General features: G+C 44.0%; 48 non-coding genes across 48 annotated transcripts; 24 read left to right on the forward strand and 24 right to left on the reverse strand.

The window, feature by feature from the left end:
• Positions 1-12: 12 nt before the first annotated feature.
• On the forward strand, positions 13-128 carry LOC135771978 (U5 spliceosomal RNA). Its single transcript, XR_010543179.1, has one exon. It is a non-coding gene; the product is annotated as a U5 spliceosomal RNA (small nuclear RNA).
• An 820-nt stretch (positions 129-948) lies between these two features.
• Positions 949-1020, reverse strand: trnad-guc (transfer RNA aspartic acid (anticodon GUC)). Its single transcript has one exon. It is a non-coding gene; the product is annotated as a tRNA-Asp (tRNA).
• A 198-nt stretch (positions 1021-1218) lies between these two features.
• trnag-ucc (transfer RNA glycine (anticodon UCC)) lies at positions 1219-1290 on the forward strand. The gene has a single exon. It is a non-coding gene; the product is annotated as a tRNA-Gly (tRNA).
• A 118-nt stretch (positions 1291-1408) lies between these two features.
• trnad-guc (transfer RNA aspartic acid (anticodon GUC)) lies at positions 1409-1480 on the reverse strand. The gene has a single exon. It is a non-coding gene; the product is annotated as a tRNA-Asp (tRNA).
• Positions 1481-2303: 823 nt separating this feature from the next.
• Positions 2304-2419, forward strand: LOC135771979 (U5 spliceosomal RNA). The gene has a single exon (XR_010543180.1). It is a non-coding gene; the product is annotated as a U5 spliceosomal RNA (small nuclear RNA).
• An 820-nt stretch (positions 2420-3239) lies between these two features.
• Positions 3240-3311, reverse strand: trnad-guc (transfer RNA aspartic acid (anticodon GUC)). Its single transcript has one exon. It is a non-coding gene; the product is annotated as a tRNA-Asp (tRNA).
• Positions 3312-3509: 198 nt separating this feature from the next.
• Positions 3510-3581, forward strand: trnag-ucc (transfer RNA glycine (anticodon UCC)). Its single transcript has one exon. It is a non-coding gene; the product is annotated as a tRNA-Gly (tRNA).
• A 118-nt stretch (positions 3582-3699) lies between these two features.
• On the reverse strand, positions 3700-3771 carry trnad-guc (transfer RNA aspartic acid (anticodon GUC)). The gene has a single exon. It is a non-coding gene; the product is annotated as a tRNA-Asp (tRNA).
• Positions 3772-4594: 823 nt separating this feature from the next.
• Positions 4595-4710, forward strand: LOC135771942 (U5 spliceosomal RNA). Its single transcript, XR_010543145.1, has one exon. It is a non-coding gene; the product is annotated as a U5 spliceosomal RNA (small nuclear RNA).
• Positions 4711-5530: 820 nt separating this feature from the next.
• trnad-guc (transfer RNA aspartic acid (anticodon GUC)) lies at positions 5531-5602 on the reverse strand. Its single transcript has one exon. It is a non-coding gene; the product is annotated as a tRNA-Asp (tRNA).
• A 198-nt stretch (positions 5603-5800) lies between these two features.
• trnag-ucc (transfer RNA glycine (anticodon UCC)) lies at positions 5801-5872 on the forward strand. The gene has a single exon. It is a non-coding gene; the product is annotated as a tRNA-Gly (tRNA).
• Positions 5873-5990: 118 nt separating this feature from the next.
• On the reverse strand, positions 5991-6062 carry trnad-guc (transfer RNA aspartic acid (anticodon GUC)). The gene has a single exon. It is a non-coding gene; the product is annotated as a tRNA-Asp (tRNA).
• An 823-nt stretch (positions 6063-6885) lies between these two features.
• LOC135771943 (U5 spliceosomal RNA) lies at positions 6886-7001 on the forward strand. Its single transcript, XR_010543146.1, has one exon. It is a non-coding gene; the product is annotated as a U5 spliceosomal RNA (small nuclear RNA).
• Positions 7002-7821: 820 nt separating this feature from the next.
• On the reverse strand, positions 7822-7893 carry trnad-guc (transfer RNA aspartic acid (anticodon GUC)). The gene has a single exon. It is a non-coding gene; the product is annotated as a tRNA-Asp (tRNA).
• A 198-nt stretch (positions 7894-8091) lies between these two features.
• trnag-ucc (transfer RNA glycine (anticodon UCC)) lies at positions 8092-8163 on the forward strand. Its single transcript has one exon. It is a non-coding gene; the product is annotated as a tRNA-Gly (tRNA).
• Positions 8164-8281: 118 nt separating this feature from the next.
• Positions 8282-8353, reverse strand: trnad-guc (transfer RNA aspartic acid (anticodon GUC)). The gene has a single exon. It is a non-coding gene; the product is annotated as a tRNA-Asp (tRNA).
• Positions 8354-9176: 823 nt separating this feature from the next.
• On the forward strand, positions 9177-9292 carry LOC135771944 (U5 spliceosomal RNA). The gene has a single exon (XR_010543147.1). It is a non-coding gene; the product is annotated as a U5 spliceosomal RNA (small nuclear RNA).
• Positions 9293-10112: 820 nt separating this feature from the next.
• On the reverse strand, positions 10113-10184 carry trnad-guc (transfer RNA aspartic acid (anticodon GUC)). Its single transcript has one exon. It is a non-coding gene; the product is annotated as a tRNA-Asp (tRNA).
• Positions 10185-10382: 198 nt separating this feature from the next.
• trnag-ucc (transfer RNA glycine (anticodon UCC)) lies at positions 10383-10454 on the forward strand. Its single transcript has one exon. It is a non-coding gene; the product is annotated as a tRNA-Gly (tRNA).
• Positions 10455-10572: 118 nt separating this feature from the next.
• Positions 10573-10644, reverse strand: trnad-guc (transfer RNA aspartic acid (anticodon GUC)). The gene has a single exon. It is a non-coding gene; the product is annotated as a tRNA-Asp (tRNA).
• An 823-nt stretch (positions 10645-11467) lies between these two features.
• LOC135772008 (U5 spliceosomal RNA) lies at positions 11468-11583 on the forward strand. Its single transcript, XR_010543205.1, has one exon. It is a non-coding gene; the product is annotated as a U5 spliceosomal RNA (small nuclear RNA).
• An 820-nt stretch (positions 11584-12403) lies between these two features.
• On the reverse strand, positions 12404-12475 carry trnad-guc (transfer RNA aspartic acid (anticodon GUC)). The gene has a single exon. It is a non-coding gene; the product is annotated as a tRNA-Asp (tRNA).
• A 198-nt stretch (positions 12476-12673) lies between these two features.
• trnag-ucc (transfer RNA glycine (anticodon UCC)) lies at positions 12674-12745 on the forward strand. Its single transcript has one exon. It is a non-coding gene; the product is annotated as a tRNA-Gly (tRNA).
• A 118-nt stretch (positions 12746-12863) lies between these two features.
• On the reverse strand, positions 12864-12935 carry trnad-guc (transfer RNA aspartic acid (anticodon GUC)). The gene has a single exon. It is a non-coding gene; the product is annotated as a tRNA-Asp (tRNA).
• An 823-nt stretch (positions 12936-13758) lies between these two features.
• Positions 13759-13874, forward strand: LOC135771945 (U5 spliceosomal RNA). Its single transcript, XR_010543148.1, has one exon. It is a non-coding gene; the product is annotated as a U5 spliceosomal RNA (small nuclear RNA).
• An 820-nt stretch (positions 13875-14694) lies between these two features.
• Positions 14695-14766, reverse strand: trnad-guc (transfer RNA aspartic acid (anticodon GUC)). The gene has a single exon. It is a non-coding gene; the product is annotated as a tRNA-Asp (tRNA).
• Positions 14767-14964: 198 nt separating this feature from the next.
• On the forward strand, positions 14965-15036 carry trnag-ucc (transfer RNA glycine (anticodon UCC)). Its single transcript has one exon. It is a non-coding gene; the product is annotated as a tRNA-Gly (tRNA).
• Positions 15037-15154: 118 nt separating this feature from the next.
• Positions 15155-15226, reverse strand: trnad-guc (transfer RNA aspartic acid (anticodon GUC)). Its single transcript has one exon. It is a non-coding gene; the product is annotated as a tRNA-Asp (tRNA).
• An 823-nt stretch (positions 15227-16049) lies between these two features.
• LOC135771946 (U5 spliceosomal RNA) lies at positions 16050-16165 on the forward strand. The gene has a single exon (XR_010543149.1). It is a non-coding gene; the product is annotated as a U5 spliceosomal RNA (small nuclear RNA).
• An 820-nt stretch (positions 16166-16985) lies between these two features.
• trnad-guc (transfer RNA aspartic acid (anticodon GUC)) lies at positions 16986-17057 on the reverse strand. The gene has a single exon. It is a non-coding gene; the product is annotated as a tRNA-Asp (tRNA).
• Positions 17058-17255: 198 nt separating this feature from the next.
• On the forward strand, positions 17256-17327 carry trnag-ucc (transfer RNA glycine (anticodon UCC)). Its single transcript has one exon. It is a non-coding gene; the product is annotated as a tRNA-Gly (tRNA).
• A 118-nt stretch (positions 17328-17445) lies between these two features.
• trnad-guc (transfer RNA aspartic acid (anticodon GUC)) lies at positions 17446-17517 on the reverse strand. The gene has a single exon. It is a non-coding gene; the product is annotated as a tRNA-Asp (tRNA).
• An 823-nt stretch (positions 17518-18340) lies between these two features.
• On the forward strand, positions 18341-18456 carry LOC135771947 (U5 spliceosomal RNA). Its single transcript, XR_010543150.1, has one exon. It is a non-coding gene; the product is annotated as a U5 spliceosomal RNA (small nuclear RNA).
• An 820-nt stretch (positions 18457-19276) lies between these two features.
• trnad-guc (transfer RNA aspartic acid (anticodon GUC)) lies at positions 19277-19348 on the reverse strand. The gene has a single exon. It is a non-coding gene; the product is annotated as a tRNA-Asp (tRNA).
• A 198-nt stretch (positions 19349-19546) lies between these two features.
• On the forward strand, positions 19547-19618 carry trnag-ucc (transfer RNA glycine (anticodon UCC)). The gene has a single exon. It is a non-coding gene; the product is annotated as a tRNA-Gly (tRNA).
• A 118-nt stretch (positions 19619-19736) lies between these two features.
• Positions 19737-19808, reverse strand: trnad-guc (transfer RNA aspartic acid (anticodon GUC)). The gene has a single exon. It is a non-coding gene; the product is annotated as a tRNA-Asp (tRNA).
• Positions 19809-20631: 823 nt separating this feature from the next.
• On the forward strand, positions 20632-20747 carry LOC135772009 (U5 spliceosomal RNA). Its single transcript, XR_010543206.1, has one exon. It is a non-coding gene; the product is annotated as a U5 spliceosomal RNA (small nuclear RNA).
• An 820-nt stretch (positions 20748-21567) lies between these two features.
• trnad-guc (transfer RNA aspartic acid (anticodon GUC)) lies at positions 21568-21639 on the reverse strand. The gene has a single exon. It is a non-coding gene; the product is annotated as a tRNA-Asp (tRNA).
• Positions 21640-21837: 198 nt separating this feature from the next.
• Positions 21838-21909, forward strand: trnag-ucc (transfer RNA glycine (anticodon UCC)). The gene has a single exon. It is a non-coding gene; the product is annotated as a tRNA-Gly (tRNA).
• Positions 21910-22027: 118 nt separating this feature from the next.
• On the reverse strand, positions 22028-22099 carry trnad-guc (transfer RNA aspartic acid (anticodon GUC)). Its single transcript has one exon. It is a non-coding gene; the product is annotated as a tRNA-Asp (tRNA).
• An 823-nt stretch (positions 22100-22922) lies between these two features.
• On the forward strand, positions 22923-23038 carry LOC135771919 (U5 spliceosomal RNA). The gene has a single exon (XR_010543124.1). It is a non-coding gene; the product is annotated as a U5 spliceosomal RNA (small nuclear RNA).
• Positions 23039-23858: 820 nt separating this feature from the next.
• Positions 23859-23930, reverse strand: trnad-guc (transfer RNA aspartic acid (anticodon GUC)). Its single transcript has one exon. It is a non-coding gene; the product is annotated as a tRNA-Asp (tRNA).
• A 198-nt stretch (positions 23931-24128) lies between these two features.
• On the forward strand, positions 24129-24200 carry trnag-ucc (transfer RNA glycine (anticodon UCC)). The gene has a single exon. It is a non-coding gene; the product is annotated as a tRNA-Gly (tRNA).
• A 118-nt stretch (positions 24201-24318) lies between these two features.
• Positions 24319-24390, reverse strand: trnad-guc (transfer RNA aspartic acid (anticodon GUC)). The gene has a single exon. It is a non-coding gene; the product is annotated as a tRNA-Asp (tRNA).
• An 823-nt stretch (positions 24391-25213) lies between these two features.
• LOC135771980 (U5 spliceosomal RNA) lies at positions 25214-25329 on the forward strand. The gene has a single exon (XR_010543181.1). It is a non-coding gene; the product is annotated as a U5 spliceosomal RNA (small nuclear RNA).
• An 820-nt stretch (positions 25330-26149) lies between these two features.
• On the reverse strand, positions 26150-26221 carry trnad-guc (transfer RNA aspartic acid (anticodon GUC)). Its single transcript has one exon. It is a non-coding gene; the product is annotated as a tRNA-Asp (tRNA).
• Positions 26222-26419: 198 nt separating this feature from the next.
• Positions 26420-26491, forward strand: trnag-ucc (transfer RNA glycine (anticodon UCC)). Its single transcript has one exon. It is a non-coding gene; the product is annotated as a tRNA-Gly (tRNA).
• A 118-nt stretch (positions 26492-26609) lies between these two features.
• On the reverse strand, positions 26610-26681 carry trnad-guc (transfer RNA aspartic acid (anticodon GUC)). The gene has a single exon. It is a non-coding gene; the product is annotated as a tRNA-Asp (tRNA).
• Between the last annotated feature and the right edge of the window lie 673 nt (positions 26682-27354).

The raw sequence follows: 27354 nt of genomic DNA on the forward strand, positions 1-27354 counted from the left end.
GTTTGTTGGGCATAACGCAAGTTTTCCTTCAACTGCGCATAAAACTTTCGCCTTTTACTAAAGATTTCCGTGGAGGGGAACCATTGTGAGTTTGTTGTATTTTTGGATGCTCTGCTCACAGCAGAGCTGCCTCACTTTTGTCAATGCTAGAAAGTCTTTCATTAAGGTTTAGTTTCTCGCGAGGTGTTCAGAAGTGTTGGTCGCTTTCGCAGCACTTCTTCGTGAGGCCTCGAGACTTTTACGTAGCGTTTGTTTTCGAATCATTGGTGCGGAGCGTGTTTCAAACTGGCCAAGTCACGTGATTTTAGCAAAAGAGGCTTCATTGCGTAATAACCGTTTGGAAACGTTGCGGAAATCCGATGGTTCACCGCTTAGGCGGACTTGGTCACAAATGACCAGTGTCTAATATGGTTAGGTGAACTCGGGTCAGTTTGATCATGCATCCTTCTGACTAATAACACTATCATTTTGTTTACTTTTTGTTTATAGACAGATTTAATGACAGAAATGTGCATAATTAAAAGGGGAGATAGTTTTAATGATTTGTTTGCCCTAAATAAAACTAAAAATCACACATAATACACTTTTAATTATTTCTTAAGTTAAATCATTTTTTAAACATATTTTAATAAAAATCTTGCTATTACTTTGTAAAATGAAGTGTAAAATGTTTGGACAGATCTGCTTTTACACTATATTGAACAGCAGGTGTCGCCAGCGAGTGTGGTGTTACGAACGCTTAGAAAAACTGAATACATTTTCGAAGCAATTGGTTCAATTGATTCGAAGCTTCTAAAAGCTTGCTTTCTCCCATCACTAGTGTTCAGTGGCTTTAAACAAAGGTGCCGGGTAACTCCATCATAGGGACGGCAAGAGGTGCGAAAACGGCAAAGGGGCAGCACTGTTCAGCTCGTGCATTTCAGTCGGCAGTCCAGAGACAAAGTAAACCTCCCCGTCGGGGAATCGAACCCCGGTCTTCCGCGTGACAGGCGGAGATACTGTCCACTATACTAACGAGGACTTCACACTCGCACGGGCGTCACGCCGGCCAACCTGCCCTTCGAAAGAAAACTCTTGGTATTCTGTGGTTATCACTTTACAGACACAAGCAGGAGGCATGTAAGGGAATCGACTGAATCCGTGATCAATTCAGCGCAGCACTGAAACAACAGTTGTTCAGAACATCCACAAGTCCTGTGGAGCAACACCCGCATGCGTGCGTTGGTGGTATAGTGGTGAGCATAGCTGCCTTCCAAGCAGTTGACCCGGGTTCGATTCCCGGCCAACGCATTGCTTTTTGCTCGACGCCATCGTGAGAACGAGAGCAACGCAGCGCACTTCTTCAGCCGATTTTGATGCGCAAAGGTGGCGCGTCCAAGCTGTTTGAGAAGTCAAACGAAAAGGAGATCTCCCCGTCGGGGAATCGAACCCCGGTCTTCCGCGTGACAGGCGGAGATACTGTCCACTATACTAACGAGGACCTGGCGCACGAGCGGAGTCGTCGAGCCGAATCGCCGATCCATACCGCAGCTTATAACACACACATACTCCCCATTTGTGAGGACAGCCTTCCTGTTTATTCCCCTTGTTTTTTGTTTATTTTGTGTGTTTGTTTATATTTTAAACAGTTTCTTTACCTTCTTTTTTAAAAAAGCATTCCCTTCCACTGCCCCAGCCAACTACCATCCTTTCCCCAAAATCAGTAAACCCCCCTAGATAGCTCCTTTAAAAGGACAACCCTATCCCGTTGTGAACCTTAACCCAATCCCTCCCCTTGCTTTTTTACTATTTATCTGAAATAAATGAACCCTAAACTACACCCTGTCCTAACACCGGCTATCATAAACCCAAGAATAATTTTTGAAGTGAAAATTACCTCTTAAGCTGAAGGTCTTAGACATTGTTCTTCTGTTGGGGCCCTATCTTTCCTTTTTTTCTAGAGGCTATGGAAATTAATGACGATTCCCCAGTCCTGGAAGAAAATTCCTCTTCTGTTATTTTTGGGGTGGCTTTTATTATTATATTTTTTGAGATTTGAGAACCTAATGGGATGTAGATTGTAGGTAACCTGTGCCGGTGCATCCTCTGTGTAATGTGCAGAGTTTCATTCCCCAAAACCTCTCAGCAAAAGATCTCACTGTGACATGTTAGTAGCCTGTGTCTTTATTTTGCGCAGGATGGCATTTCTACTTCTTTTGCTCCTCCCAGGTGGAAAGGTCTGGGTGGATCCTGATCCAGAAATTACCCTTTTTGAACATTATGGTGTGGCAAGGGGAGCACACTGGGTCGAGGTTTGTTGGGCATAACGCAAGTTTTCCTTCAACTGCGCATAAAACTTTCGCCTTTTACTAAAGATTTCCGTGGAGGGGAACCATTGTGAGTTTGTTGTATTTTTGGATGCTCTGCTCACAGCAGAGCTGCCTCACTTTTGTCAATGCTAGAAAGTCTTTCATTAAGGTTTAGTTTCTCGCGAGGTGTTCAGAAGTGTTGGTCGCTTTCGCAGCACTTCTTCGTGAGGCCTCGAGACTTTTACGTAGCGTTTGTTTTCGAATCATTGGTGCGGAGCGTGTTTCAAACTGGCCAAGTCACGTGATTTTAGCAAAAGAGGCTTCATTGCGTAATAACCGTTTGGAAACGTTGCGGAAATCCGATGGTTCACCGCTTAGGCGGACTTGGTCACAAATGACCAGTGTCTAATATGGTTAGGTGAACTCGGGTCAGTTTGATCATGCATCCTTCTGACTAATAACACTATCATTTTGTTTACTTTTTGTTTATAGACAGATTTAATGACAGAAATGTGCATAATTAAAAGGGGAGATAGTTTTAATGATTTGTTTGCCCTAAATAAAACTAAAAATCACACATAATACACTTTTAATTATTTCTTAAGTTAAATCATTTTTTAAACATATTTTAATAAAAATCTTGCTATTACTTTGTAAAATGAAGTGTAAAATGTTTGGACAGATCTGCTTTTACACTATATTGAACAGCAGGTGTCGCCAGCGAGTGTGGTGTTACGAACGCTTAGAAAAACTGAATACATTTTCGAAGCAATTGGTTCAATTGATTCGAAGCTTCTAAAAGCTTGCTTTCTCCCATCACTAGTGTTCAGTGGCTTTAAACAAAGGTGCCGGGTAACTCCATCATAGGGACGGCAAGAGGTGCGAAAACGGCAAAGGGGCAGCACTGTTCAGCTCGTGCATTTCAGTCGGCAGTCCAGAGACAAAGTAAACCTCCCCGTCGGGGAATCGAACCCCGGTCTTCCGCGTGACAGGCGGAGATACTGTCCACTATACTAACGAGGACTTCGCACTCGCACGGGCGTCACGCCGGCCAACCTGCCCTTCGAAAGAAAACTCTTGGTATTCTGTGGTTATCAATTTACAGACACAAGCAGGAGGCATGTAAGGGAATCGACTGAATCCGTGATCAATTCAGCGCAGCACTGAAACAACAGTTGTTCAGAACATCCACAAGTCCTGTGGAGCAACACCCGCATGCGTGCGTTGGTGGTATAGTGGTGAGCATAGCTGCCTTCCAAGCAGTTGACCCGGGTTCGATTCCCGGCCAACGCATTGCTTTTTGCTCGACGCCATCGTGAGAACGAGAGCAACGCAGCGCACTTCTTCAGCCGATTTTGATGCGCAAAGGTGGCGCGTCCAAGCTGTTTGAGAAGTCAAACGAAAAGGAGATCTCCCCGTCGGGGAATCGAACCCCGGTCTTCCGCGTGACAGGCGGAGATACTGTCCACTATACTAACGAGGACCTGGCGCACGAGCGGAGTCGTCGAGCCGAATCGCCGATCCATACCGCAGCTTATAACACACACATACTCCCCATTTGTGAGGACAGCCTTCCTGTTTATTCCCCTTGTTTTTTGTTTATTTTGTGTGTTTGTTTATATTTTAAACAGTTTCTTTACCTTCTTTTTTAAAAAAGCATTCCCTTCCACTGCCCCAGCCAACTACCATCCTTTCCCCAAAATCAGTAAACCCCCCTAGATAGCTCCTTTAAAAGGACAACCCTATCCCGTTGTGAACCTTAACCCAATCCCTCCCCTTGCTTTTTTACTATTTATCTGAAATAAATGAACCCTAAACTACACCCTGTCCTAACACCGGCTATCATAAACCCAAGAAGAATTTTTGAAGTGAAAATTACCTCTTAAGCTGAAGGTCTTAGACATTGTTCTTCTGTTGGGGCCCTATCTTTCCTTTTTTTCTAGAGGCTATGGAAATTAATGACGATTCCCCAGTCCTGGAAGAAAATTCCTCTTCTGTTATTTTTGGGGTGGCTTTTATTATTATATTTTTTGAGATTTGAGAACCTAATGGGATGTAGATTGTAGGTAACCTGTGCCGGTGCATCCTCTGTGTAATGTAAAGAGTTTCATTCCCCAAAACCTCTCAGCAAAAGATCTCACTGTGACATGTTAGTAGCCTGTGTCTTTATTTTGCGCAGGATGGCATTTCTACTTCTTTTGCTCCTCCCAGGTGGAAAGGTCTGGGTGGATCCTGATCCAGAAATTACCCTTTTTGAACATTATGGTGTGGCAAGGGGAGCACACTGGGTCGAGGTTTGTTGGGTAGAACTCAAGTTTTCTTTCAACTGCGCATAAATCTTTCGCCTTTTACTAAAGATTTCCGTGGAGGGGAACCATTGTGAGTTTGTTGTATTTTTGGATGCTCTGCTCACAGCAGAGCTGCCTCACTTTTGTCAATGCTAGAAAGTCTTTCATTAAGGTTTAGTTTCTCGCGAGGTGTTCAGAAGTGTTGGTCGCTTTCGCAGCACTTCTTCGTGAGGCCTCAAGACTTTTACGTAGCGTTTGTTTTCGAATCATTGGTGCAGAGCGTGTTTCAAACTGGCCAAGTCACGTGATTTTAGCAAAAGAGGCTTCATTGCGTAATAACCGTTTGGAAACGTTGCGGAAATCCGATGGTTCACCGCTTAGGCGGACTTGGTCACAAATGACCAGTGTCTAATATGGTTAGGTGAACTCGGGTCAGTTTGATCATGCATCCTTCTGACTAATAACACTACCATTTTGTTTACTTTTTGTTTATAGACAGATTTAATGACAGAAATGTGCATAATTAAAAGGGGAGATAGTTTTAATGATTTGTTTGCCCTAAATAAAACTAAAAATCACACATAATACACTTTTAATTATTTCTTAAGTTAAATCATTTTTTAAACATATTTTAATAAAAATCTTGCTATTACTTTGTAAAATGAAGTGTAAAATGTTTGGACAGATCTGCTTTTACACTATATTGAACAGCAGGTGTCGCCAGCGAGTGTGGTGTTACGAACGCTTAGAAAAACTGAATACATTTTCGAAGCAATTGGTTCAATTGATTCGAAGCTTCTAAAAGCTTGCTTTCTCCCATCACTAGTGTTCAGTGGCTTTAAACAAAGGTGCCGGGTAACTCCATCATAGGGACGGCAAGAGGTGCGAAAACGGCAAAGGGGCAGCACTGTTCAGCTCGTGCATTTCAGTCGGCAGTCCAGAGACAAAGTAAACCTCCCCGTCGGGGAATCGAACCCCGGTCTTCCGCGTGACAGGCGGAGATACTGTCCACTATACTAACGAGGACTTCGCACTCGCACGGGCGTCACGCCGGCCAACCTGCCCTTCGAAAGAAAACTCTTGGTATTCTGTGGTTATCAATTTACAGACACAAGCAGGAGGCATGTAAGGGAATCAACTGAATCCGTGATCAATTCAGCGCAGCACTGAAACAACAGTTGTTCAGAACATCCACAAGTCCTGTGGAGCAACACCCGCATGCGTGCGTTGGTGGTATAGTGGTGAGCATAGCTGCCTTCCAAGCAGTTGACCCGGGTTCGATTCCCGGCCAACGCATTGCTTTTTGCTCGACGCCATCGTGAGAACGAGAGCAACGCAGCGCACTTCTTCAGCCGATTTTGATGCGCAAAGGTGGCGCGTCCAAGCTGTTTGAGAAGTCAAACGAAAAGGAGATCTCCCCGTCGGGGAATCGAACCCCGGTCTTCCGCGTGACAGGCGGAGATACTGTCCACTATACTAACGAGGACCTGGCGCACGAGCGGAGTCGTCGAGCCGAATCGCCGATCCATACCGCAGCTTATAACACACACATACTCCCCATTTGTGAGGACAGCCTTCCTGTTTATTCCCCTTGTTTTTTGTTTATTTTGTGTGTTTGTTTATATTTTAAACAGTTTCTTTACCTTCTTTTTTAAAAAAGCATTCCCTTCCACTGCCCCAGCCAACTACCATCCTTTCCCCAAAATCAGTAAACCCCCCTAGATAGCTCCTTTAAAAGGACAACCCTATCCCGTTGTGAACCTTAACCCAATCCCTCCCCTTGCTTTTTTACTATTTATCTGAAATAAATGAACCCTAAACTACACCCTGTCCTAACACCGGCTATCATAAACCCAAGAAGAATTTTTGAAGTGAAAATTACCTCTTAAGCTGAAGGTCTTAGACATTGTTCTTCTGTTGGGGCCCTATCTTTCCTTTTTTTCTAGAGGCTATGGAAATTAATGACGATTCCCCAGTCCTGGAAGAAAATTCCTCTTCTGTTATTTTTGGGGTGGCTTTTATTATTATATTTTTTGAGATTTGAGAACCTAATGGGATGTAGATTGTAGGTAACCTGTGCCGGTGCATCCTCTGTGTAATGTGCAGAGTTTCATTCCCCAAAACCTCTCAGCAAAAGATCTCACTGTGACATGTTAGTAGCCTGTGTCTTTATTTTGCGCAGGATGGCATTTCTACTTCTTTTGCTCCTCCCAGGTGGAAAGGTCTGGGTGGATCCTGATCCAGAAATTACCCTTTTTGAACATTATGGTGTGGCAAGGGGAGCACACTGGGTCGACGTTTGTTGGGCAGAACTCAAGTTTTCTTTCAACTGCGCATAAATCTTTCGCCTTTTACTAAAGATTTCCGTGGAGGGGAACCATTGTGAGTTTGTTGTATTTTTGGATGCTCTGCTCACAGCAGAGCTGCCTCACTTTTGTCAATGCTAGAAAGTCTTTCATTAAGGTTTAGTTTCTCGCGAGGTGTTCAGAAGTGTTGGTCGCTTTCGCAGCACTTCTTCGTGAGGCCTCAAGACTTTTACGTAGCGTTTGTTTTCGAATCATTGGTGCGGAGCGTGTTTCAAACTGGCCAAGTCACGTGATTTTAGCAAAAGAGGCTTCATTGCGTAATAACCGTTTGGAAACGTTGCGGAAATCCGATGGTTCACCGCTTAGGCGGACTTGGTCACAAATGACCAGTGTCTAATATGGTTAGGTGAACTCGGGTCAGTTTGATCATGCATCCTTCTGACTAATAACACTACCATTTTGTTTACTTTTTGTTTATAGACAGATTTAATGACAGAAATGTGCATAATTAAAAGGGGAGATAGTTTTAATGATTTGTTTGCCCTAAATAAAACTAAAAATCACACATAATACACTTTTAATTATTTCTTAAGTTAAATCATTTTTTAAACATATTTTAATAAAAATCTTGCTATTACTTTGTAAAATGAAGTGTAAAATGTTTGGACAGATCTGCTTTTACACTATATTGAACAGCAGGTGTCGCCAGCGAGTGTGGTGTTACGAACGCTTAGAAAAACTGAATACATTTTCGAAGCAATTGGTTCAATTGATTCGAAGCTTCTAAAAGCTTGCTTTCTCCCATCACTAGTGTTCAGTGGCTTTAAACAAAGGTGCCGGGTAACTCCATCATAGGGACGGCAAGAGGTGCGAAAACGGCAAAGGGGCAGCACTGTTCAGCTCGTGCATTTCAGTCGGCAGTCCAGAGACAAAGTAAACCTCCCCGTCGGGGAATCGAACCCCGGTCTTCCGCGTGACAGGCGGAGATACTGTCCACTATACTAACGAGGACTTCGCACTCGCACGGGCGTCACGCCGGCCAACCTGCCCTTCGAAAGAAAACTCTTGGTATTCTGTGGTTATCAATTTACAGACACAAGCAGGAGGCATGTAAGGGAATCGACTGAATCCGTGATCAATTCAGCGCAGCACTGAAACAACAGTTGTTCAGAACATCCACAAGTCCTGTGGAGCAACACCCGCATGCGTGCGTTGGTGGTATAGTGGTGAGCATAGCTGCCTTCCAAGCAGTTGACCCGGGTTCGATTCCCGGCCAACGCATTGCTTTTTGCTCGACGCCATCGTGAGAACGAGAGCAACGCAGCGCACTTCTTCAGCCGATTTTGATGCGCAAAGGTGGCGCGTCCAAGCTGTTTGAGAAGTCAAACGAAAAGGAGATCTCCCCGTCGGGGAATCGAACCCCGGTCTTCCGCGTGACAGGCGGAGATACTGTCCACTATACTAACGAGGACCTGGCGCACGAGCGGAGTCGTCGAGCCGAATCGCCGATCCATACCGCAGCTTATAACACACACATACTCCCCATTTGTGAGGACAGCCTTCCTGTTTATTCCCCTTGTTTTTTGTTTATTTTGTGTGTTTGTTTATATTTTAAACAGTTTCTTTACCTTCTTTTTTAAAAAAGCATTCCCTTCCACTGCCCCAGCCAACTACCATCCTTTCCCCAAAATCAGTAAACCCCCCTAGATAGCTCCTTTAAAAGGACAACCCTATCCCGTTGTGAACCTTAACCCAATCCCTCCCCTTGCTTTTTTACTATTTATCTGAAATAAATGAACCCTAAACTACACCCTGTCCTAACACCGGCTATCATAAACCCAAGAAGAATTTTTGAAGTGAAAATTACCTCTTAAGCTGAAGGTCTTAGACATTGTTCTTCTGTTGGGGCCCTATCTTTCCTTTTTTTCTAGAGGCTATGGAAATTAATGACGATTCCCCAGTCCTGGAAGAAAATTCCTCTTCTGTTATTTTTGGGGTGGCTTTTATTATTATATTTTTTGAGATTTGAGAACCTAATGGGATGTAGATTGTAGGTAACCTGTGCCGGTGCATCCTCTGTGTAATGTGCAGAGTTTCATTCCCCAAAACCTCTCAGCAAAAGATCTCACTGTGACATGTTAGTAGCCTGTGTCTTTATTTTGCGCAGGATGGCATTTCTACTTCTTTTGCTCCTCCCAGGTGGAAAGGTCTGGGTGGATCCTGATCCAGAAATTACCCTTTTTGAACATTATGGTGTGGCAAGGGGAGCACACTGGGTCGAGGTTTGTTGGGCAGAACTCAAGTTTTCTTTCAACTGCGCATAAATCTTTCGCCTTTTACTAAAGATTTCCGTGGAGGGGAACCATTGTGAGTTTGTTGTATTTTTGGATGCTCTGCTCACAGCAGAGCTGCCTCACTTTTGTCAATGCTAGAAAGTCTTTCATTAAGGTTTAGTTTCTCGGGAGGTGTTCAGAAGTGTTGGTCGCTTTCGCAGCACTTCTTCGTGAGGCCTCGAGACTTTTACGTAGCGTTTGTTTTCGAATCATTGGTGCGGAGCGTGTTTCAAACTGGCCAAGTCACGTGATTTTAGCAAAAGAGGCTTCATTGCGTAATAACCGTTTGGAAACGTTGCGGAAATCCGATGGTTCACCGCTTAGGCGGACTTGGTCACAAATGACCAGTGTCTAATATGGTTAGGTGAACTCGGGTCAGTTTGATCATGCATCCTTCTGACTAATAACACTACCATTTTGTTTACTTTTTGTTTATAGACAGATTTAATGACAGAAATGTGCATAATTAAAAGGGGAGATAGTTTTAATGATTTGTTTGCCCTAAATAAAACTAAAAATCACACATAATACACTTTTAATTATTTCTTAAGTTAAATCATTTTTTAAACATATTTTAATAAAAATCTTGCTATTACTTTGTAAAATGAAGTGTAAAATGTTTGGACAGATCTGCTTTTACACTATATTGAACAGCAGGTGTCGCCAGCGAGTGTGGTGTTACGAACGCTTAGAAAAACTGAATACATTTTCGAAGCAATTGGTTCAATTGATTCGAAGCTTCTAAAAGCTTGCTTTCTCCCATCACTAGTGTTCAGTGGCTTTAAACAAAGGTGCCGGGTAACTCCATCATAGGGACGGCAAGAGGTGCGAAAACGGCAAAGGGGCAGCACTGTTCAGCTCGTGCATTTCAGTCGGCAGTCCAGAGACAAAGTAAACCTCCCCGTCGGGGAATCGAACCCCGGTCTTCCGCGTGACAGGCGGAGATACTGTCCACTATACTAACGAGGACTTCGCACTCGCACGGGCGTCACGCCGGCCAACCTGCCCTTCGAAAGAAAACTCTTGGTATTCTGTGGTTATCAATTTACAGACACAAGCAGGAGGCATGTAAGGGAATCGACTGAATCCGTGATCAATTCAGCGCAGCACTGAAACAACAGTTGTTCAGAACATCCACAAGTCCTGTGGAGCAACACCCGCATGCGTGCGTTGGTGGTATAGTGGTGAGCATAGCTGCCTTCCAAGCAGTTGACCCGGGTTCGATTCCCGGCCAACGCATTGCTTTTTGCTCGACGCCATCGTGAGAACGAGAGCAACGCAGCGCACTTCTTCAGCCGATTTTGATGCGCAAAGGTGGCGCGTCCAAGCTGTTTGAGAAGTCAAACGAAAAGGAGATCTCCCCGTCGGGGAATCGAACCCCGGTCTTCCGCGTGACAGGCGGAGATACTGTCCACTATACTAACGAGGACCTGGCGCACGAGCGGAGTCGTCGAGCCGAATCGCCGATCCATACCGCAGCTTATAACACACACATACTCCCCATTTGTGAGGACAGCCTTCCTGTTTATTCCCCTTGTTTTTTGTTTATTTTGTGTGTTTGTTTATATTTTAAACAGTTTCTTTACCTTCTTTTTTAAAAAAGCATTCCCTTCCACTGCCCCAGCCAACTACCATCCTTTCCCCAAAATCAGTAAACCCCCCTAGATAGCTCCTTTAAAAGGACAACCCTATCCCGTTGTGAACCTTAACCCAATCCCTCCCCTTGCTTTTTTACTATTTATCTGAAATAAATGAACCCTAAACTACACCCTGTCCTAACACCGGCTATCATAAACCCAAGAAGAATTTTTGAAGTGAAAATTACCTCTTAAGCTGAAGGTCTTAGACATTGTTCTTCTGTTGGGGCCCTATCTTTCCTTTTTTTCTAGAGGCTATGGAAATTAATGACGATTCCCCAGTCCTGGAAGAAAATTCCTCTTCTGTTATTTTTGGGGTGGCTTTTATTATTATATTTTTTGAGATTTGAGAACCTAATGGGATGTAGATTGTAGGTAACCTGTGCCGGTGCATCCTCTGTGTAATGTGCAGAGTTTCATTCCCCAAAACCTCTCAGCAAAAGATCTCACTGTGACATGTTAGTAGCCTGTGTCTTTATTTTGCGCAGGATGGCATTTCTACTTCTTTTGCTCCTCCCAGGTGGAAAGGTCTGGGTGGATCCTGATCCAGAAATTACCCTTTTTGAACATTATGGTGTGGCAAGGGGAGCACACTGGGTCGAGGTTTGTTGGGCATAACTCAAGTTTTCCTTCAACTACGCATAAATCTTTCGCCTTTTACTAAAGATTTCCGTGGAGGGGAACCATTGTGAGTTTGTTGTATTTTTGGATGCTCTGCTCACAGCAGAGCTGCCTCACTTTTGTCAATGCTAGAAAGTCTTTCATTAAGGTTTAGTTTCTCGCGAGGTGTTCAGAAGTGTTGGTCGCTTTCGCAGCACTTCTTCGTGAGGCCTCGAGACTTTTACGTAGCGTTTGTTTTCGAATCATTGGTGCGGAGCGTGTTTCAAACTGGCCAAGTCACGTGATTTTAGCAAAAGAGGCTTCATTGCGTAATAACCGTTTGGAAACGTTGCGGAAATCCGATGGTTCACCGCTTAGGCGGACTTGGTCACAAATGACCAGTGTCTAATATGGTTAGGTGAACTCGGGTCAGTTTGATCATGCATCCTTCTGACTAATAACACTACCATTTTGTTTACTTTTTGTTTATAGACAGATTTAATGACAGAAATGTGCATAATTAAAAGGGGAGATAGTTTTAATGATTTGTTTGCCCTAAATAAAACTAAAAATCACACATAATACACTTTTAATTATTTCTTAAGTTAAATCATTTTTTAAACATATTTTAATAAAAATCTTGCTATTACTTTGTAAAATGAAGTGTAAAATGTTTGGACAGATCTGCTTTTACACTATATTGAACAGCAGGTGTCGCCAGCGAGTGTGGTGTTACGAACGCTTAGAAAAACTGAATACATTTTCGAAGCAATTGGTTCAATTGATTCGAAGCTTCTGAAAGCTTGCTTTCTCCCATCACTAGTGTTCAGTGGCTTTAAACAAAGGTGCCGGGTAACTCCATCATAGGGACGGCAAGAGGTGCGAAAACGGCAAAGGGGCAGCACTGTTCAGCTCGTGCATTTCAGTCGGCAGTCCAGAGACAAAGTAAACCTCCCCGTCGGGGAATCGAACCCCGGTCTTCCGCGTGACAGGCGGAGATACTGTCCACTATACTAACGAGGACTTCGCACTCGCACGGGCGTCACGCCGGCCAACCTGCCCTTCGAAAGAAAACTCTTGGTATTCTGTGGTTATCAATTTACAGACACAAGCAGGAGGCATGTAAGGGAATCGACTGAATCCGTGATCAATTCAGCGCAGCACTGAAACAACAGTTGTTCAGAACATCCACAAGTCCTGTGGAGCAACACCCGCATGCGTGCGTTGGTGGTATAGTGGTGAGCATAGCTGCCTTCCAAGCAGTTGACCCGGGTTCGATTCCCGGCCAACGCATTGCTTTTTGCTCGACGCCATCGTGAGAACGAGAGCAACGCAGCGCACTTCTTCAGCCGATTTTGATGCGCAAAGGTGGCGCGTCCAAGCTGTTTGAGAAGTCAAACGAAAAGGAGATCTCCCCGTCGGGGAATCGAACCCCGGTCTTCCGCGTGACAGGCGGAGATACTGTCCACTATACTAACGAGGACCTGGCGCACGAGCGGAGTCGTCGAGCCGAATCGCCGATCCATACCGCAGCTTATAACACACACATACTCCCCATTTGTGAGGACAGCCTTCCTGTTTATTCCCCTTGTTTTTTGTTTATTTTGTGTGTTTGTTTATATTTTAAACAGTTTCTTTACCTTCTTTTTTAAAAAAGCATTCCCTTCCACTGCCCCAGCCAACTACCATCCTTTCCCCAAAATCAGTAAACCCCCCTAGATAGCTCCTTTAAAAGGACAACCCTATCCCGTTGTGAACCTTAACCCAATCCCTCCCCTTGCTTTTTTACTATTTATCTGAAATAAATGAACCCTAAACTACACCCTGTCCTAACACCGGCTATCATAAACCCAAGAAGAATTTTTGAAGTGAAAATTACCTCTTAAGCTGAAGGTCTTAGACATTGTTCTTCTGTTGGGGCCCTATCTTTCCTTTTTTTCTAGAGGCTATGGAAATTAATGACGATTCCCCAGTCCTGGAAGAAAATTCCTCTTCTGTTATTTTTGGGGTGGCTTTTATTATTATATTTTTTGAGATTTGAGAACCTAATGGGATGTAGATTGTAGGTAACCTGTGCCGGTGCATCCTCTGTGTAATGTAAAGAGTTTCATTCCCCAAAACCTCTCAGCAAAAGATCTCACTGTGACATGTTAGTAGCCTGTGTCTTTATTTTGCGCAGGATGGCATTTCTACTTCTTTTGCTCCTCCCAGGTGGAAAGGTCTGGGTGGATCCTGATCCAGAAATTACCCTTTTTGAACATTATGGTGTGGCAAGGGGAGCACACTGGGTCGAGGTTTGTTGGGTAGAACTCAAGTTTTCTTTCAACTGCGCATAAATCTTTCGCCTTTTACTAAAGATTTCCGTGGAGGGGAACCATTGTGAGTTTGTTGTATTTTTGGATGCTCTGCTCACAGCAGAGCTGCCTCACTTTTGTCAATGCTAGAAAGTCTTTCATTAAGGTTTAGTTTCTCGCGAGGTGTTCAGAAGTGTTGGTCGCTTTCGCAGCACTTCTTCGTGAGGCCTCAAGACTTTTACGTAGCGTTTGTTTTCGAATCATTGGTGCAGAGCGTGTTTCAAACTGGCCAAGTCACGTGATTTTAGCAAAAGAGGCTTCATTGCGTAATAACCGTTTGGAAACGTTGCGGAAATCCGATGGTTCACCGCTTAGGCGGACTTGGTCACAAATGACCAGTGTCTAATATGGTTAGGTGAACTCGGGTCAGTTTGATCATGCATCCTTCTGACTAATAACACTACCATTTTGTTTACTTTTTGTTTATAGACAGATTTAATGACAGAAATGTGCATAATTAAAAGGGGAGATAGTTTTAATGATTTGTTTGCCCTAAATAAAACTAAAAATCACACATAATACACTTTTAATTATTTCTTAAGTTAAATCATTTTTTAAACATATTTTAATAAAAATCTTGCTATTACTTTGTAAAATGAAGTGTAAAATGTTTGGACAGATCTGCTTTTACACTATATTGAACAGCAGGTGTCGCCAGCGAGTGTGGTGTTACGAACGCTTAGAAAAACTGAATACATTTTCGAAGCAATTGGTTCAATTGATTCGAAGCTTCTAAAAGCTTGCTTTCTCCCATCACTAGTGTTCAGTGGCTTTAAACAAAGGTGCCGGGTAACTCCATCATAGGGACGGCAAGAGGTGCGAAAACGGCAAAGGGGCAGCACTGTTCAGCTCGTGCATTTCAGTCGGCAGTCCAGAGACAAAGTAAACCTCCCCGTCGGGGAATCGAACCCCGGTCTTCCGCGTGACAGGCGGAGATACTGTCCACTATACTAACGAGGACTTCGCACTCGCACGGGCGTCACGCCGGCCAACCTGCCCTTCGAAAGAAAACTCTTGGTATTCTGTGGTTATCAATTTACAGACACAAGCAGGAGGCATGTAAGGGAATCAACTGAATCCGTGATCAATTCAGCGCAGCACTGAAACAACAGTTGTTCAGAACATCCACAAGTCCTGTGGAGCAACACCCGCATGCGTGCGTTGGTGGTATAGTGGTGAGCATAGCTGCCTTCCAAGCAGTTGACCCGGGTTCGATTCCCGGCCAACGCATTGCTTTTTGCTCGACGCCATCGTGAGAACGAGAGCAACGCAGCGCACTTCTTCAGCCGATTTTGATGCGCAAAGGTGGCGCGTCCAAGCTGTTTGAGAAGTCAAACGAAAAGGAGATCTCCCCGTCGGGGAATCGAACCCCGGTCTTCCGCGTGACAGGCGGAGATACTGTCCACTATACTAACGAGGACCTGGCGCACGAGCGGAGTCGTCGAGCCGAATCGCCGATCCATACCGCAGCTTATAACACACACATACTCCCCATTTGTGAGGACAGCCTTCCTGTTTATTCCCCTTGTTTTTTGTTTATTTTGTGTGTTTGTTTATATTTTAAACAGTTTCTTTACCTTCTTTTTTAAAAAAGCATTCCCTTCCACTGCCCCAGCCAACTACCATCCTTTCCCCAAAATCAGTAAACCCCCCTAGATAGCTCCTTTAAAAGGACAACCCTATCCCGTTGTGAACCTTAACCCAATCCCTCCCCTTGCTTTTTTACTATTTATCTGAAATAAATGAACCCTAAACTACACCCTGTCCTAACACCGGCTATCATAAACCCAAGAAGAATTTTTGAAGTGAAAATTACCTCTTAAGCTGAAGGTCTTAGACATTGTTCTTCTGTTGGGGCCCTATCTTTCCTTTTTTTCTAGAGGCTATGGAAATTAATGACGATTCCCCAGTCCTGGAAGAAAATTCCTCTTCTGTTATTTTTGGGGTGGCTTTTATTATTATATTTTTTGAGATTTGAGAACCTAATGGGATGTAGATTGTAGGTAACCTGTGCCGGTGCATCCTCTGTGTAATGTGCAGAGTTTCATTCCCCAAAACCTCTCAGCAAAAGATCTCACTGTGACATGTTAGTAGCCTGTGTCTTTATTTTGCGCAGGATGGCATTTCTACTTCTTTTGCTCCTCCCAGGTGGAAAGGTCTGGGTGGATCCTGATCCAGAAATTACCCTTTTTGAACATTATGGTGTGGCAAGGGGAGCACACTGGGTCGACGTTTGTTGGGCAGAACTCAAGTTTTCTTTCAACTGCGCATAAATCTTTCGCCTTTTACTAAAGATTTCCGTGGAGGGGAACCATTGTGAGTTTGTTGTATTTTTGGATGCTCTGCTCACAGCAGAGCTGCCTCACTTTTGTCAATGCTAGAAAGTCTTTCATTAAGGTTTAGTTTCTCGCGAGGTGTTCAGAAGTGTTGGTCGCTTTCGCAGCACTTCTTCGTGAGGCCTCAAGACTTTTACGTAGCGTTTGTTTTCGAATCATTGGTGCGGAGCGTGTTTCAAACTGGCCAAGTCACGTGATTTTAGCAAAAGAGGCTTCATTGCGTAATAACCGTTTGGAAACGTTGCGGAAATCCGATGGTTCACCGCTTAGGCGGACTTGGTCACAAATGACCAGTGTCTAATATGGTTAGGTGAACTCGGGTCAGTTTGATCATGCATCCTTCTGACTAATAACACTACCATTTTGTTTACTTTTTGTTTATAGACAGATTTAATGACAGAAATGTGCATAATTAAAAGGGGAGATAGTTTTAATGATTTGTTTGCCCTAAATAAAACTAAAAATCACACATAATACACTTTTAATTATTTCTTAAGTTAAATCATTTTTTAAACATATTTTAATAAAAATCTTGCTATTACTTTGTAAAATGAAGTGTAAAATGTTTGGACAGATCTGCTTTTACACTATATTGAACAGCAGGTGTCGCCAGCGAGTGTGGTGTTACGAACGCTTAGAAAAACTGAATACATTTTCGAAGCAATTGGTTCAATTGATTCGAAGCTTCTAAAAGCTTGCTTTCTCCCATCACTAGTGTTCAGTGGCTTTAAACAAAGGTGCCGGGTAACTCCATCATAGGGACGGCAAGAGGTGCGAAAACGGCAAAGGGGCAGCACTGTTCAGCTCGTGCATTTCAGTCGGCAGTCCAGAGACAAAGTAAACCTCCCCGTCGGGGAATCGAACCCCGGTCTTCCGCGTGACAGGCGGAGATACTGTCCACTATACTAACGAGGACTTCGCACTCGCACGGGCGTCACGCCGGCCAACCTGCCCTTCGAAAGAAAACTCTTGGTATTCTGTGGTTATCAATTTACAGACACAAGCAGGAGGCATGTAAGGGAATCGACTGAATCCGTGATCAATTCAGCGCAGCACTGAAACAACAGTTGTTCAGAACATCCACAAGTCCTGTGGAGCAACACCCGCATGCGTGCGTTGGTGGTATAGTGGTGAGCATAGCTGCCTTCCAAGCAGTTGACCCGGGTTCGATTCCCGGCCAACGCATTGCTTTTTGCTCGACGCCATCGTGAGAACGAGAGCAACGCAGCGCACTTCTTCAGCCGATTTTGATGCGCAAAGGTGGCGCGTCCAAGCTGTTTGAGAAGTCAAACGAAAAGGAGATCTCCCCGTCGGGGAATCGAACCCCGGTCTTCCGCGTGACAGGCGGAGATACTGTCCACTATACTAACGAGGACCTGGCGCACGAGCGGAGTCGTCGAGCCGAATCGCCGATCCATACCGCAGCTTATAACACACACATACTCCCCATTTGTGAGGACAGCCTTCCTGTTTATTCCCCTTGTTTTTTGTTTATTTTGTGTGTTTGTTTATATTTTAAACAGTTTCTTTACCTTCTTTTTTAAAAAAGCATTCCCTTCCACTGCCCCAGCCAACTACCATCCTTTCCCCAAAATCAGTAAACCCCCCTAGATAGCTCCTTTAAAAGGACAACCCTATCCCGTTGTGAACCTTAACCCAATCCCTCCCCTTGCTTTTTTACTATTTATCTGAAATAAATGAACCCTAAACTACACCCTGTCCTAACACCGGCTATCATAAACCCAAGAAGAATTTTTGAAGTGAAAATTACCTCTTAAGCTGAAGGTCTTAGACATTGTTCTTCTGTTGGGGCCCTATCTTTCCTTTTTTTCTAGAGGCTATGGAAATTAATGACGATTCCCCAGTCCTGGAAGAAAATTCCTCTTCTGTTATTTTTGGGGTGGCTTTTATTATTATATTTTTTGAGATTTGAGAACCTAATGGGATGTAGATTGTAGGTAACCTGTGCCGGTGCATCCTCTGTGTAATGTGCAGAGTTTCATTCCCCAAAACCTCTCAGCAAAAGATCTCACTGTGACATGTTAGTAGCCTGTGTCTTTATTTTGCGCAGGATGGCATTTCTACTTCTTTTGCTCCTCCCAGGTGGAAAGGTCTGGGTGGATCCTGATCCAGAAATTACCCTTTTTGAACATTATGGTGTGGCAAGGGGAGCACACTGGGTCGAGGTTTGTTGGGCAGAACTCAAGTTTTCTTTCAACTGCGCATAAATCTTTCGCCTTTTACTAAAGATTTCCGTGGAGGGGAACCATTGTGAGTTTGTTGTATTTTTGGATGCTCTGCTCACAGCAGAGCTGCCTCACTTTTGTCAATGCTAGAAAGTCTTTCATTAAGGTTTAGTTTCTCGGGAGGTGTTCAGAAGTGTTGGTCGCTTTCGCAGCACTTCTTCGTGAGGCCTCGAGACTTTTACGTAGCGTTTGTTTTCGAATCATTGGTGCGGAGCGTGTTTCAAACTGGCCAAGTCACGTGATTTTAGCAAAAGAGGCTTCATTGCGTAATAACCGTTTGGAAACGTTGCGGAAATCCGATGGTTCACCGCTTAGGCGGACTTGGTCACAAATGACCAGTGTCTAATATGGTTAGGTGAACTCGGGTCAGTTTGATCATGCATCCTTCTGACTAATAACACTACCATTTTGTTTACTTTTTGTTTATAGACAGATTTAATGACAGAAATGTGCATAATTAAAAGGGGAGATAGTTTTAATGATTTGTTTGCCCTAAATAAAACTAAAAATCACACATAATACACTTTTAATTATTTCTTAAGTTAAATCATTTTTTAAACATATTTTAATAAAAATCTTGCTATTACTTTGTAAAATGAAGTGTAAAATGTTTGGACAGATCTGCTTTTACACTATATTGAACAGCAGGTGTCGCCAGCGAGTGTGGTGTTACGAACGCTTAGAAAAACTGAATACATTTTCGAAGCAATTGGTTCAATTGATTCGAAGCTTCTAAAAGCTTGCTTTCTCCCATCACTAGTGTTCAGTGGCTTTAAACAAAGGTGCCGGGTAACTCCATCATAGGGACGGCAAGAGGTGCGAAAACGGCAAAGGGGCAGCACTGTTCAGCTCGTGCATTTCAGTCGGCAGTCCAGAGACAAAGTAAACCTCCCCGTCGGGGAATCGAACCCCGGTCTTCCGCGTGACAGGCGGAGATACTGTCCACTATACTAACGAGGACTTCGCACTCGCACGGGCGTCACGCCGGCCAACCTGCCCTTCGAAAGAAAACTCTTGGTATTCTGTGGTTATCAATTTACAGACACAAGCAGGAGGCATGTAAGGGAATCGACTGAATCCGTGATCAATTCAGCGCAGCACTGAAACAACAGTTGTTCAGAACATCCACAAGTCCTGTGGAGCAACACCCGCATGCGTGCGTTGGTGGTATAGTGGTGAGCATAGCTGCCTTCCAAGCAGTTGACCCGGGTTCGATTCCCGGCCAACGCATTGCTTTTTGCTCGACGCCATCGTGAGAACGAGAGCAACGCAGCGCACTTCTTCAGCCGATTTTGATGCGCAAAGGTGGCGCGTCCAAGCTGTTTGAGAAGTCAAACGAAAAGGAGATCTCCCCGTCGGGGAATCGAACCCCGGTCTTCCGCGTGACAGGCGGAGATACTGTCCACTATACTAACGAGGACCTGGCGCACGAGCGGAGTCGTCGAGCCGAATCGCCGATCCATACCGCAGCTTATAACACACACATACTCCCCATTTGTGAGGACAGCCTTCCTGTTTATTCCCCTTGTTTTTTGTTTATTTTGTGTGTTTGTTTATATTTTAAACAGTTTCTTTACCTTCTTTTTTAAAAAAGCATTCCCTTCCACTGCCCCAGCCAACTACCATCCTTTCCCCAAAATCAGTAAACCCCCCTAGATAGCTCCTTTAAAAGGACAACCCTATCCCGTTGTGAACCTTAACCCAATCCCTCCCCTTGCTTTTTTACTATTTATCTGAAATAAATGAACCCTAAACTACACCCTGTCCTAACACCGGCTATCATAAACCCAAGAAGAATTTTTGAAGTGAAAATTACCTCTTAAGCTGAAGGTCTTAGACATTGTTCTTCTGTTGGGGCCCTATCTTTCCTTTTTTTCTAGAGGCTATGGAAATTAATGACGATTCCCCAGTCCTGGAAGAAAATTCCTCTTCTGTTATTTTTGGGGTGGCTTTTATTATTATATTTTTTGAGATTTGAGAACCTAATGGGATGTAGATTGTAGGTAACCTGTGCCGGTGCATCCTCTGTGTAATGTGCAGAGTTTCATTCCCCAAAACCTCTCAGCAAAAGATCTCACTGTGACATGTTAGTAGCCTGTGTCTTTATTTTGCGCAGGATGGCATTTCTACTTCTTTTGCTCCTCCCAGGTGGAAAGGTCTGGGTGGATCCTGATCCAGAAATTACCCTTTTTGAACATTATGGTGTGGCAAGGGGAGCACACTGGGTCGAGGTTTGTTGGGCATAACTCAAGTTTTCCTTCAACTACGCATAAATCTTTCGCCTTTTACTAAAGATTTCCGTGGAGGGGAACCATTGTGAGTTTGTTGTATTTTTGGATGCTCTGCTCACAGCAGAGCTGCCTCACTTTTGTCAATGCTAGAAAGTCTTTCATTAAGGTTTAGTTTCTCGCGAGGTGTTCAGAAGTGTTGGTCGCTTTCGCAGCACTTCTTCGTGAGGCCTCGAGACTTTTACGTAGCGTTTGTTTTCGAATCATTGGTGCGGAGCGTGTTTCAAACTGGCCAAGTCACGTGATTTTAGCAAAAGAGGCTTCATTGCGTAATAACCGTTTGGAAACGTTGCGGAAATCCGATGGTTCACCGCTTAGGCGGACTTGGTCACAAATGACCAGTGTCTAATATGGTTAGGTGAACTCGGGTCAGTTTGATCATGCATCCTTCTGACTAATAACACTACCATTTTGTTTACTTTTTGTTTATAGACAGATTTAATGACAGAAATGTGCATAATTAAAAGGGGAGATAGTTTTAATGATTTGTTTGCCCTAAATAAAACTAAAAATCACACATAATACACTTTTAATTATTTCTTAAGTTAAATCATTTTTTAAACATATTTTAATAAAAATCTTGCTATTACTTTGTAAAATGAAGTGTAAAATGTTTGGACAGATCTGCTTTTACACTATATTGAACAGCAGGTGTCGCCAGCGAGTGTGGTGTTACGAACGCTTAGAAAAACTGAATACATTTTCGAAGCAATTGGTTCAATTGATTCGAAGCTTCTGAAAGCTTGCTTTCTCCCATCACTAGTGTTCAGTGGCTTTAAACAAAGGTGCCGGGTAACTCCATCATAGGGACGGCAAGAGGTGCGAAAACGGCAAAGGGGCAGCACTGTTCAGCTCGTGCATTTCAGTCGGCAGTCCAGAGACAAAGTAAACCTCCCCGTCGGGGAATCGAACCCCGGTCTTCCGCGTGACAGGCGGAGATACTGTCCACTATACTAACGAGGACTTCGCACTCGCACGGGCGTCACGCCGGCCAACCTGCCCTTCGAAAGAAAACTCTTGGTATTCTGTGGTTATCAATTTACAGACACAAGCAGGAGGCATGTAAGGGAATCGACTGAATCCGTGATCAATTCAGCGCAGCACTGAAACAACAGTTGTTCAGAACATCCACAAGTCCTGTGGAGCAACACCCGCATGCGTGCGTTGGTGGTATAGTGGTGAGCATAGCTGCCTTCCAAGCAGTTGACCCGGGTTCGATTCCCGGCCAACGCATTGCTTTTTGCTCGACGCCATCGTGAGAACGAGAGCAACGCAGCGCACTTCTTCAGCCGATTTTGATGCGCAAAGGTGGCGCGTCCAAGCTGTTTGAGAAGTCAAACGAAAAGGAGATCTCCCCGTCGGGGAATCGAACCCCGGTCTTCCGCGTGACAGGCGGAGATACTGTCCACTATACTAACGAGGACCTGGCGCACGAGCGGAGTCGTCGAGCCGAATCGCCGATCCATACCGCAGCTTATAACACACACATACTCCCCATTTGTGAGGACAGCCTTCCTGTTTATTCCCCTTGTTTTTTGTTTATTTTGTGTGTTTGTTTATATTTTAAACAGTTTCTTTACCTTCTTTTTTAAAAAAGCATTCCCTTCCACTGCCCCAGCCAACTACCATCCTTTCCCCAAAATCAGTAAACCCCCCTAGATAGCTCCTTTAAAAGGACAACCCTATCCCGTTGTGAACCTTAACCCAATCCCTCCCCTTGCTTTTTTACTATTTATCTGAAATAAATGAACCCTAAACTACACCCTGTCCTAACACCGGCTATCATAAACCCAAGAAGAATTTTTGAAGTGAAAATTACCTCTTAAGCTGAAGGTCTTAGACATTGTTCTTCTGTTGGGGCCCTATCTTTCCTTTTTTTCTAGAGGCTATGGAAATTAATGACGATTCCCCAGTCCTGGAAGAAAATTCCTCTTCTGTTATTTTTGGGGTGGCTTTTATTATTATATTTTTTGAGATTTGAGAACCTAATGGGATGTAGATCGTAGGTAACCTGTGCCGGTGCATCCTCTGTGTAATGTGCAGAGTTTCATTCCCCAAAACCTCTCAGCAAAAGATCTCACTGTGACATGTTAGTAGCCTGTGTCTTTATTTTGCGCAGGATGGCATTTCTACTTCTTTTGCTCCTCCCAGGTGGAAAGGTCTGGGTGGATCCTGATCCAGAAATTACCCTTTTTGAACATTATGGTGTGGCAAGGGGAGCACACTGGGTCGAGGTTTGTTGGGCATAACTCAAGTTTTCCTTCAACTGCGCATAAATCTTTCGCCTTTTACTAAAGATTTCCGTGGAGGGGAACCATTGTGAGTTTGTTGTATTTTTGGATGCTCTGCTCACAGCAGAGCTGCCTCACTTTTGTCAATGCTAGAAAGTCTTTCATTAAGGTTTAGTTTCTCGCGAGGTGTTCAGAAGTGTTGGTCGCTTTCGCAGCACTTCTTCGTGAGGCCTCGAGACTTTTACGTAGCGTTTGTTTTCGAATCATTGGTGCGGAGCGTGTTTCAAACTGGCCAAGTCACGTGATTTTAGCAAAAGAGGCTTCATTGCGTAATAACCGTTTGGAAACGTTGCGGAAATCCGATGGTTCACCGCTTAGGCGGACTTGGTCACAAATGACCAGTGTCTAATATGGTTAGGTGAACTCGGGTCAGTTTGATCATGCATCCTTCTGACTAATAACACTACCATTTTGTTTACTTTTTGTTTATAGACAGATTTAATGACAGAAATGTGCATAATTAAAAGGGGAGATAGTTTTAATGATTTGTTTGCCCTAAATAAAACTAAAAATCACACATAATACACTTTTAATTATTTCTTAAGTTAAATCATTTTTTAAACATATTTTAATAAAAATCTTGCTATTACTTTGTAAAATGAAGTGTAAAATGTTTGGACAGATCTGCTTTTACACTATATTGAACAGCAGGTGTCGCCAGCGAGTGTGGTGTTACGAACGCTTAGAAAAACTGAATACATTTTCGAAGCAATTGGTTCAATTGATTCGAAGCTTCTAAAAGCTTGCTTTCTCCCATCACTAGTGTTCAGTGGCTTTAAACAAAGGTGCCGGGTAACTCCATCATAGGGACGGCAAGAGGTGCGAAAACGGCAAAGGGGCAGCACTGTTCAGCTCGTGCATTTCAGTCGGCAGTCCAGAGACAAAGTAAACCTCCCCGTCGGGGAATCGAACCCCGGTCTTCCGCGTGACAGGCGGAGATACTGTCCACTATACTAACGAGGACTTCGCACTCGCACGGGCGTCACGCCGGCCAACCTGCCCTTCGAAAGAAAACTCTTGGTATTCTGTGGTTATCAATTTACAGACACAAGCAGGAGGCATGTAAGGGAATCGACTGAATCCGTGATCAATTCAGCGCAGCACTGAAACAACAGTTGTTCAGAACATCCACAAGTCCTGTGGAGCAACACCCGCATGCGTGCGTTGGTGGTATAGTGGTGAGCATAGCTGCCTTCCAAGCAGTTGACCCGGGTTCGATTCCCGGCCAACGCATTGCTTTTTGCTCGACGCCATCGTGAGAACGAGAGCAACGCAGCGCACTTCTTCAGCCGATTTTGATGCGCAAAGGTGGCGCGTCCAAGCTGTTTGAGAAGTCAAACGAAAAGGAGATCTCCCCGTCGGGGAATCGAACCCCGGTCTTCCGCGTGACAGGCGGAGATACTGTCCACTATACTAACGAGGACCTGGCGCACGAGCGGAGTCGTCGAGCCGAATCGCCGATCCATACCGCAGCTTATAACACACACATACTCCCCATTTGTGAGGACAGCCTTCCTGTTTATTCCCCTTGTTTTTTGTTTATTTTGTGTGTTTGTTTATATTTTAAACAGTTTCTTTACCTTCTTTTTTAAAAAAGCATTCCCTTCCACTGCCCCAGCCAACTACCATCCTTTCCCCAAAATCAGTAAACCCCCCTAGATAGCTCCTTTAAAAGGACAACCCTATCCCGTTGTGAACCTTAACCCAATCCCTCCCCTTGCTTTTTTACTATTTATCTGAAATAAATGAACCCTAAACTACACCCTGTCCTAACACCGGCTATCATAAACCCAAGAAGAATTTTTGAAGTGAAAATTACCTCTTAAGCTGAAGGTCTTAGAAATTGTTCTTCTGTTGGGGCCCTATCTTTCCTTTTTTTCTAGAGGCTATGGAAATTAATGACGATTCCCCAGTCCTGGAAGAAAATTCCTCTTCTGTTATTTTTGGGGTGGCTTTTATTATTATATTTTTTGAGATTTGAGAACCTAATGGGATGTAGATTGTAGGTAACCTGTGCCGGTGCATCCTCTGTGTAATGTGCAGAGTTTCATTCCCCAAAACCTCTCAGCAAAAGATCTCACTGTGACATGTTAGTAGCCTGTGTCTTTATTTTGCGCAGGATGGCATTTCTACTTCTTTTGCTCCTCCCAGGTGGAAAGGTCTGGGTGGATCCTGATCCAGAAATTACCCTTTTTGAACATTATGGTGTGGCAAGGGGAGCACACTGGGTCGAGGTTTGTTGGGCATAACGCAAGTTTTCCTTCAACTGCGCATAAAACTTTCGCCTTTTACTAAAGATTTCCGTGGAGGGGAACCATTGTGAGTTTGTTGTATTTTTGGATGCTCTGCTCACAGCAGAGCTGCCTCACTTTTGTCAATGCTAGAAAGTCTTTCATTAAGGTTTAGTTTCTCGCGAGGTGTTCAGAAGTGTTGGTCGCTTTCGCAGCACTTCTTCGTGAGGCCTCGAGACTTTTACGTAGCGTTTGTTTTCGAATCATTGGTGCGGAGCGTGTTTCAAACTGGCCAAGTCACGTGATTTTAGCAAAAGAGGCTTCATTGCGTAATAACCGTTTGGAAACGTTGCGGAAATCCGATGGTTCACCGCTTAGGCGGACTTGGTCACAAATGACCAGTGTCTAATATGGTTAGGTGAACTCGGGTCAGTTTGATCATGCATCCTTCTGACTAATAACACTATCATTTTGTTTACTTTTTGTTTATAGACAGATTTAATGACAGAAATGTGCATAATTAAAAGGGGAGATAGTTTTAATGATTTGTTTGCCCTAAATAAAACTAAAAATCACACATAATACACTTTTAATTATTTCTTAAGTTAAATCATTTTTTAAACATATTTTAATAAAAATCTTGCTATTACTTTGTAAAATGAAGTGTAAAATGTTTGGACAGATCTGCTTTTACACTATATTGAACAGCAGGTGTCGCCAGCGAGTGTGGTGTTACGAACGCTTAGAAAAACTGAATACATTTTCGAAGCAATTGGTTCAATTGATTCGAAGCTTCTAAAAGCTTGCTTTCTCCCATCACTAGTGTTCAGTGGCTTTAAACAAAGGTGCCGGGTAACTCCATCATAGGGACGGCAAGAGGTGCGAAAACGGCAAAGGGGCAGCACTGTTCAGCTCGTGCATTTCAGTCGGCAGTCCAGAGACAAAGTAAACCTCCCCGTCGGGGAATCGAACCCCGGTCTTCCGCGTGACAGGCGGAGATACTGTCCACTATACTAACGAGGACTTCGCACTCGCACGGGCGTCACGCCGGCCAACCTGCCCTTCGAAAGAAAACTCTTGGTATTCTGTGGTTATCAATTTACAGACACAAGCAGGAGGCATGTAAGGGAATCGACTGAATCCGTGATCAATTCAGCGCAGCACTGAAACAACAGTTGTTCAGAACATCCACAAGTCCTGTGGAGCAACACCCGCATGCGTGCGTTGGTGGTATAGTGGTGAGCATAGCTGCCTTCCAAGCAGTTGACCCGGGTTCGATTCCCGGCCAACGCATTGCTTTTTGCTCGACGCCATCGTGAGAACGAGAGCAACGCAGCGCACTTCTTCAGCCGATTTTGATGCGCAAAGGTGGCGCGTCCAAGCTGTTTGAGAAGTCAAACGAAAAGGAGATCTCCCCGTCGGGGAATCGAACCCCGGTCTTCCGCGTGACAGGCGGAGATACTGTCCACTATACTAACGAGGACCTGGCGCACGAGCGGAGTCGTCGAGCCGAATCGCCGATCCATACCGCAGCTTATAACACACACATACTCCCCATTTGTGAGGACAGCCTTCCTGTTTATTCCCCTTGTTTTTTGTTTATTTTGTGTGTTTGTTTATATTTTAAACAGTTTCTTTACCTTCTTTTTTAAAAAAGCATTCCCTTCCACTGCCCCAGCCAACTACCATCCTTTCCCCAAAATCAGTAAACCCCCCTAGATAGCTCCTTTAAAAGGACAACCCTATCCCGTTGTGAACCTTAACCCAATCCCTCCCCTTGCTTTTTTACTATTTATCTGAAATAAATGAACCCTAAACTACACCCTGTCCTAACACCGGCTATCATAAACCCAAGAAGAATTTTTGAAGTGAAAATTACCTCTTAAGCTGAAGGTCTTAGACATTGTTCTTCTGTTGGGGCCCTATCTTTCCTTTTTTTCTAGAGGCTATGGAAATTAATGACGATTCCCCAGTCCTGGAAGAAAATTCCTCTTCTGTTATTTTTGGGGTGGCTTTTATTATTATATTTTTTGAGATTTGAGAACCTAATGGGATGTAGATTGTAGGTAACCTGTGCCGGTGCATCCTCTGTGTAATGTAAAGAGTTTCATTCCCCAAAACCTCTCAGCAAAAGATCTCACTGTGACATGTTAGTA

This window comes from Paramisgurnus dabryanus, chromosome 8 (genome assembly GCF_030506205.2).
Source record: "Paramisgurnus dabryanus chromosome 8, PD_genome_1.1, whole genome shotgun sequence".
In the NCBI taxonomy this organism is placed as follows: Eukaryota; Metazoa; Chordata; class Actinopteri; order Cypriniformes; family Cobitidae; genus Paramisgurnus; species Paramisgurnus dabryanus.